We start from the raw sequence: 7,811 nt of genomic DNA on the forward strand, positions 1-7,811 counted from the left end.
TTGACCTCTATATGAGACATTTTTCAAAGACTGCATTCATTTTTAAAACCAAACATAACCTTTAATTCATAAATAAAGGTTTAAAAAGCTTTACGTAGATTATCAAATAATGATAATCTAAAATATCCTGTTTACACACGACCATTACATAATGGTTTACAATACAAATATTTTACATCGAAATCAGTTTCTTGAATGCAGTTTTTACACAATATCATACAAACATGGACTCCAAATCTTGTCCTTATTTTAGTATGCAACAGCGGAAGCTCTTAATATTCACCTGAGAATAAACATGCTTTAAACGTCAACAAAAATGTTGGTGAGTTATAGGTTTAACCTATATATATCAAATCGTAACAATAGACCACAAGATTTCATATTTCAATACACATCCCATACATAGAAATAAAAATCATTCATATGGTGAACACCTGGTAACCGACATTAACAAGATGCATATATAAGAATATCCCCATCATTCCGGGACACCCTTCGGATATGATATAAATTTCGAAGTACTAAAGCATCCGGTACTTTGGATGGGGTTTGTTAGGCCCAATAGATCTATCTTTAGGATTCGCGTCAATTAGGGTGTCTGTTCCCTAATTCTTAGATTACCAGACTTAATAAAAAGGGGCATATTCGATTTTGATAATTCAACCATAGAATGTAGTTTCACGTACTTGTGTCTATTTTGTAAATCATTTATAAAACCTGCATGTATTCTCATCCCAAAAATATTAGATTTTAAAAGTGGGACTATAACTCACTTTCACAGATTTTTACTTCGTCGGGAAGTAAGACTTGGCCACTGGTTGATTCACGAACCTATAACAATATATACACATATATATCAAAGTATGTTCAAAATATATTTACAACACTTTTAATATATTTTGATGTTTTAAGTTTATTAAGTCAGCTGTCCTCGTTAGTAACCTACAACTAGTTGTCCACAGTTAGATGTACAGAAATAAATTGATAAATATTATCTTGAATCAATCCACGACCCAGTGTATATGTATCTCAGTATTGATCACAACTCAAACTATATATATTTTGGAATCAACCTCAACCCTGTATAGCTAACTCCAACATTCACATATAGAGTGTCTATGGTTGTTCCGAAATATATATAGATGTGTCGACATGATAGGTCGAAACATTGTATACGTGTCTATGGTATCTCAAGATTACATAATATACAATACAAGTTGATTAAGTTATGGTTGGAATAGATTTGTTACCAATTTTCACGTAGCTAAAATGAGAAAAATTATCCAATCTTGTTTTACCCATAACTTCTTCATTTTAAATCTGTTTTGAGTGAATCAAATTGCTATGGTTTCATATTGAACTCTATTTTATGAATCTAAACAGAAAAAGTATAGGTTTATAGTCGGAAAAATAAGTTACAAGTCGTTTTTGTAAAGGTAGTCATTTCAGTCGAAAGAACGACGTCTAGATGACCATTTTAGAAAACATACTTCCACTTTGAGTTTAACCATAATTTTTGGATATAGTTTCATGTTCATAATAAAAATCATTTTCTCAGAATAACAACTTTTAAATCAAAGTTTATCATAGTTTTTAATTAACTAACCCAAAACAGCCCGCGATGTTACTACGACGGCGTAAATCCGGTTTTACGGTGTTTTTCGTGTTTCCAGGTTTTAAATCTTTAAGTTAGCATATCATATAGATATAGAACATGTGTTTAGTTGATTTTAAAAGTCAAGTTAGAAGGATTAACTTTTTTTTGCGAACAAGTTTAGAATTAACTAAACTATGTTCTAGTGATTACAAGTTTAAATCTTCGAATAAGATAGCTTTATATATATGAATCGAATGATGTTATGAACCTCATTACTACCTTAAGTTCCTTGGATAAACCTACTGGAAAAGAGAAAAATGGATCTAGCTTCAACGGATTCTTGGATGGCTCGAAGTTCTTGAAGCAGAATCATGACACGAAAACAAGTTCAAGTAAGATCATCACTTGAAATAAGATTGTTATAGTTATAGAAATTGAACCAAAGTTTGAATATGATTATTACCTTGTATTAGAATGATAACCTACTGTAAGAAATAAAGATTTCTTGAGGTTGGATGATCACCTTACAAGATTGGAAGTGAGCTAGCAAACTTGAAAGTATTCTTGATTTTATGTAACTAGAACTTGTAGAATATATGAAGAACACTTAGAACTTGAAGATAGAACTTGAGAGAGATTAATTAGATGAAGAAAATTGAAGAATGAAAGTGTTTGTAGGTGTTTTTGGTCATTGGTGTATGGATTAGATATAAAGGATATGTAATTTTGTTTTCATGTAAATAAGTCATGAATGATTACTCATATTTTTGTAATTTTATGAGATATTTCATGCTAGTTGCCAAATGATGGTTCCCACATGTGTTAGGTGACTCACATGGGCTGCTAAGAGCTGATCATTGGAGTGTATATACCAATAGTACATACATCTAAAAGCTGTGTATTGTACGAGTATGAATACGGGTGCATACGAGTAGAATTGTTGATGAAACTGAACGAGGATGTAATTGTAAGCATTTTTGTTAAGTAGAAGTATTTTGATAAGTGTATTGAAGTCTTTAAAAAGTGTATAAATACATATTAAAACACTACATGTATATACATTTTAACTGAGTCATTAAGTCATCGTTAGTCGTTACATGTAAGTGTTGTTTTGAAACCTTTAGGTTAACGATCTTGTTAAATGTTGTTAACCCAATGTTTATAATATCAAATGAGATTTTAAATTATTATATTATCATGATATTATGATATATTAATATATCTTAATTTGATATATATTCATTTAAATGTCGTTACAACGATAATCGTTACATATATGTCTCGTTTCGAAATCCTTAAGTTAGTAGTCTTGTTTATATATATGTAACTCATTATTAATATACTTATGGAGATACTTACTTATCATAATCTCATGTTAACCATATGTATATCCATATATATATCGTCATGTCGTTTTTACAAGTTTTAACGTTCGTGAATCGCCGGTCAACTTGGGTGGTCAATTGTCTATATGAAACATATTTCAATTAATCAAGTCTTAACAAGTTTAATTTCTTAACATGTTGGAAACATTTAATCATGTAAATATCAATCTCAATTAATATATATAAACATGGAAAAGTTCGGGTCACTACAGTACCTACCCGTTAAATAAATTTCGTCCCGAAATTTTAAGCTGTTAAAGGTGTTGACGAATCTTCTGGAAATAGATGCGGGTATTTCTTCTTCATCTGATCTTCACGCTCCCAGGTGAACTCGGGTCCTCTACGAGCATTCCATCGAACCTTAACAATTGGTGTCTTGTTTTGCTTAAGTCTTTTAACCTCACGATCCAATATTTCGACGGGTTCTTCGATGAATTGGAGTTTTTCGTTGATTTGGATTTCATCTAACAGAATAGTGAGATCTTCTTTAGCAAAACATTTCTTCAAATTCGAGACGTGGAAAGTGTTATGTACAGCTGCGAGTTGTTGAGGTAACTCAAGTCGGTAAGCTACTGGTCCGACACGATCAATAATCTTGAATGGTCCAATATACCTTGGATTTAATTTCCCTCGTTTACCAAATCGAACAACGCCTTTCCAAGGTGCAACTTTAAGCATGACCGTCTCTCCAATTTCAAATTCTATATCTTTTCTTTTAATGTCAGCGTAGCTCTTTTGTCGACTTTGGGCGGTTTTCAACCGTTGTTAAATTTGGATGATCTTCTCGGTAGTTTCTTGTATTATCTCCGGACCCGTAATCTTTCTATCCCCCACTTCACTCCAACAAATCGGAGACCTGCACTTTCTACCATAAAGTGCTTCAAATGGCGCCATCTCAATGCTTGAATGGTAGCTGTTGTTGTAGGAAAATTCTGCTAATGGTAGATGTCGATCCCAACTGTTTCCGAAATCAATAACACATGCTCGTAGCATGTCTTCAAGCGTTTGTATCGTCCTTTCGCTCTGCCCATCAGTTTGTGGATGATAGGCAGTACTCATGTCTAGACGAGTTCCTAATGCTTGCTGTAATGTCTGCCAGAATCTTGAAATAAATCTGCCATCCCTATCAGAGATAATAGAGATTGGTATTCCATGTCTGGAGATGACTTCCTTCAAATACAGTCGTGCTAACTTCTCCATCTTGTCATCTTCTCTTATTGGCAGGAAGTGTGCTGATTTGGTGAGACGATCAACTATTACCCAAATAGTATCAAAACCACTTGCAGTCCTTGGCAATTTAGTGATGAAATCTATGGTAATGTTTTCCCATTTCCATTCCGGGATTTCGGGTTGTTGAAGTAGACCTGATGGTTTCTGATGCTCAGCTTTGACCTTAGAACACGTCAAACATTCTCCTACGTATTTAGCAACATCTGCTTTCATACCCGGCCACCAAAAATGTTTCTTGAGATCCTTGTACATCTTCCCCGTTCCAGGATGTATTGAGTATCTGGTTTTATGAGCTTCTCTAAGTACCATTTCTCTCATATCTCCAAATTTTGGTACCCAAATCCTTTCAGCCCTATACCGGGTTCCGTCTTCCCGAATATTAAGATGTTTCTCCGATCCTTTGGGTATCTCATCCTTTAAATTTCCCTCTTTTAAAACTCCTTGTTGCGCCTCCTTTATTTGAGTAGTAAGGTTATTGTGAATCATTATATTCATAGATTTTACTCGAATGGGTTCTCTGTCCTTCCTGCTCAAGGCATCAGCTACCACCTTTGCCTTCCCCGGGTGGTAACGAATCTCAAAGTCGTAATCATTCAACAATTCAATCCACCTACGCTGCCTCATATTCAGTTGTTTCTGATTAAATATGTGTTGAAGACTTTTGTGGTCGGTATATATAATACTTTTGACCATATATAAGTAGTGCCTCCAAGTCTTTAATGCAAAAACAACCGCTCCTAATTCCAAATCATGCGTCGTATAATTTTGTTCGTGAATCTTCAATTGTCTAGACGCATAAGCAATCACCTTCGTTCGTTGCATTAATACACAACCGAGACCTTGCTTTGATGCGTCACAATAAATCATAAAATCATCATTCCCTTCAGGCAATGACAATATAGGTGCCGTAGTTAGCTTTTTCTTCAATAACTGAAACGCTTTCTCTTGTTCATCATTCCATTCAAATTTCTTCCCTTTATGCGTTAATGCAGTCAAGGGTTTTGCTATTCTGGAAAAGTCTTGGATGAACCTTCTGTAGTAACCAGCTAGTCCTAAAAACTGGCGTATGTGTTTCGGAGTTTTCGGGGTTTCCCACTTTTCAACAGTTTCTATCTTTGCCGGATCCACCTTAATACCTTCTTTGTTCACTATGTGACCGAGGAATTGAACTTCTTCTAACCAAAATGCACACTTTGAAAACTTAGCGTACAGTTTTTCCTTCCTCAATACTTCTAACACCTTTCTCAAATGTTCACCGTGTTCTTGGTCATTCTTTGAGTAAATAAGTATGTCATCAATGAAAACAATGACAAACTTGTCAAGGTATGGTCCACACACTCGGTTCATAAGGTCCATGAACACAGCTGGTGCATTAGTTAAACCAAACGGCATGACCATAAACTCGTAATGACCGTAACGTGTTCTGAAAGCAGTCTTTGGAATATCATCTTCTTTCACCCGCATTTGATGATACCCGGAATGTAAGTCAATCTTTGAATAAACAGACGAGCCTTGTAGTTGATCAAATAAGTCATCGATTCTTGGTAGTGGGTAGCGGTTCTTGATGGTAAGTTTGTTCAACTCTCGGTAGTCGATACACAACCTGAATGTACCATCTTTCTTCTTGACAAACAAAACAGGAGCTCCCCACGGTGATGTGCTTGGTCGAATGAAACCACGCTCTAAAAGTTCTTGTAATTGGCTTTGCAGTTCTTTCATCTCGCTGGGTGCGAGTCTGTAAGGAGCACGAGCTATTGGTGCAGCTCCTGGTACAAGATCTATTTGAAATTCAACGGATCGATGTGGGGGTAATCCCGGTAATTCTTTCAGAAATACATCGGGAAATTCTTTTGCAATGGGAACATCATTGATGCTCTTTTCTTCAGTTTGTACTTTCTCGACGTGTGCTAGAACAGCATAGCAACCTTTTCTTATTAGTTTTTGTGCCTTCAAATTACTAATAAGATGTAGCTTCGTGTTGCCCTTTTCTCCGTACACCATTAAGGGTTTTCCTTTTTCTCGTATAATGCAAATTGCATTTTTGTAACAAACGATCTCTGCTTTCACTTCTTTCAACCAGTCCATACCGATTATCACATCAAAACTCCCTAACTCTACTGGTATCAAATCAATCTTAAATGTTTCGCTAACCAGTTTAATTTCTCGATTCTGACATATATTATCTGCTGAAATTAATTTACCATTTGCTAATTCGAGTAAAAATTTACTATCCAAAGGAGTCAATGGACAACTTAATTTAGCACAAAAATCTCTACTCATATAGCTTCTATCCGCACCCGAATCAAATAAAACGTAAGCAGATTTATTGTCAATAAGAAACGTACCCGTAACAAGCTCCGGGTCTTCTTGTGCCTCTGCCGCATTAATATTGAAAACTCTTCCGCGGCCTTGTCCATTCGTGTTCTCCTGGTTCGTGCAATTTCTAATAATGTGGCCCGGTTTTCCACATTTATAACAAACTACATTGGCATAACTTGCTCCGACACTACTTGCTCCGACATTACTCGTTCCGACACCATTTGTTCCTTTCGTTCTATTAACCCCTGGTCTGTAGACCTCACACTTCGCCGCGCTATGACCATTTCTTTTACACTTGTTGCAAAATTTGGTGCAGAACCCCGAGTGATACTTTTCACACCTTTGGCATAGCTGCTTCTGATTGTTGTTGTTGTTGCGGTTATTATTGTTGTTGAGATGATTGTTGTAGCTGCTATTGCTGTTGTTGTTGTTGTTGTTGTTGTTGGGCCATTTTTTGTAGTTGCGATTGATGTTGCGATTGTTGGGATAATTGTTGCGATTGCTGTTGTTGTTGTATTGGTGATTCTTATCACCGTTTTCCTCCCACTTTCTTTTGACTTGCTTTACATTGGCCTCTTCAGCAGTCTATTCTTTAATTCTTTCTTCAATCTGGTTCACTAGTTTGTGAGCCATTCTACATGCCTGTTGTATGGAGGCGGGGTCGTGTGAACTTATATCTTCTTGGATTCTTTCCGGTAATCCTTTCACAAACGCGTCGATCTTCTCTTCCTCATCTTCGAATGCTCCCGGACACAATAGGCACAATTCTGTGAATCGTCTTTCGTACGTGGTAATATCAAATCCTTGGGTTCGTAACCCTCTAAGTTCTGTCTTGAGCTTATTGACCTCGGTTCTGGGACGGTACTTCTCGTTCATCAAGTGCTTGAATGCTGACCACGGTAGTGCGTACGTATCGTCTTGTCCCACTTGCTCTAGATAGGTATTCCACCATGTTAACGCAGAACCTGTGAAGGTATGCGTAGCGTACTTCACTTTGTCCTCTTCAGTACACTTACTTATGGCAAACACCGATTCGACCTTCTCGGTCCACCGTTTCAATCCGATCGGTCCTTCGGTTCCATCAAATTCTAAAGGTTTGCAGGCAGTGAATTCTTTGTAGGTGCATCCTACACGATTTCCTGTACTGCTAGATCCAAGGTTATTGTTGGTATGTAGCGCAGCCTGTACTGCGGCTATGTTTGAAGCTAGAAAAGTACGGAATTCCTCTTCATTCATATTCACGATGTGTCGAGTAGTCGGTGCCATTTCCTTCAAAATAG

This window comes from Rutidosis leptorrhynchoides, chromosome 10, assembly GCF_046630445.1.
Source record: "Rutidosis leptorrhynchoides isolate AG116_Rl617_1_P2 chromosome 10, CSIRO_AGI_Rlap_v1, whole genome shotgun sequence".
Taxonomy (NCBI): domain Eukaryota; kingdom Viridiplantae; phylum Streptophyta; class Magnoliopsida; order Asterales; family Asteraceae; genus Rutidosis; species Rutidosis leptorrhynchoides.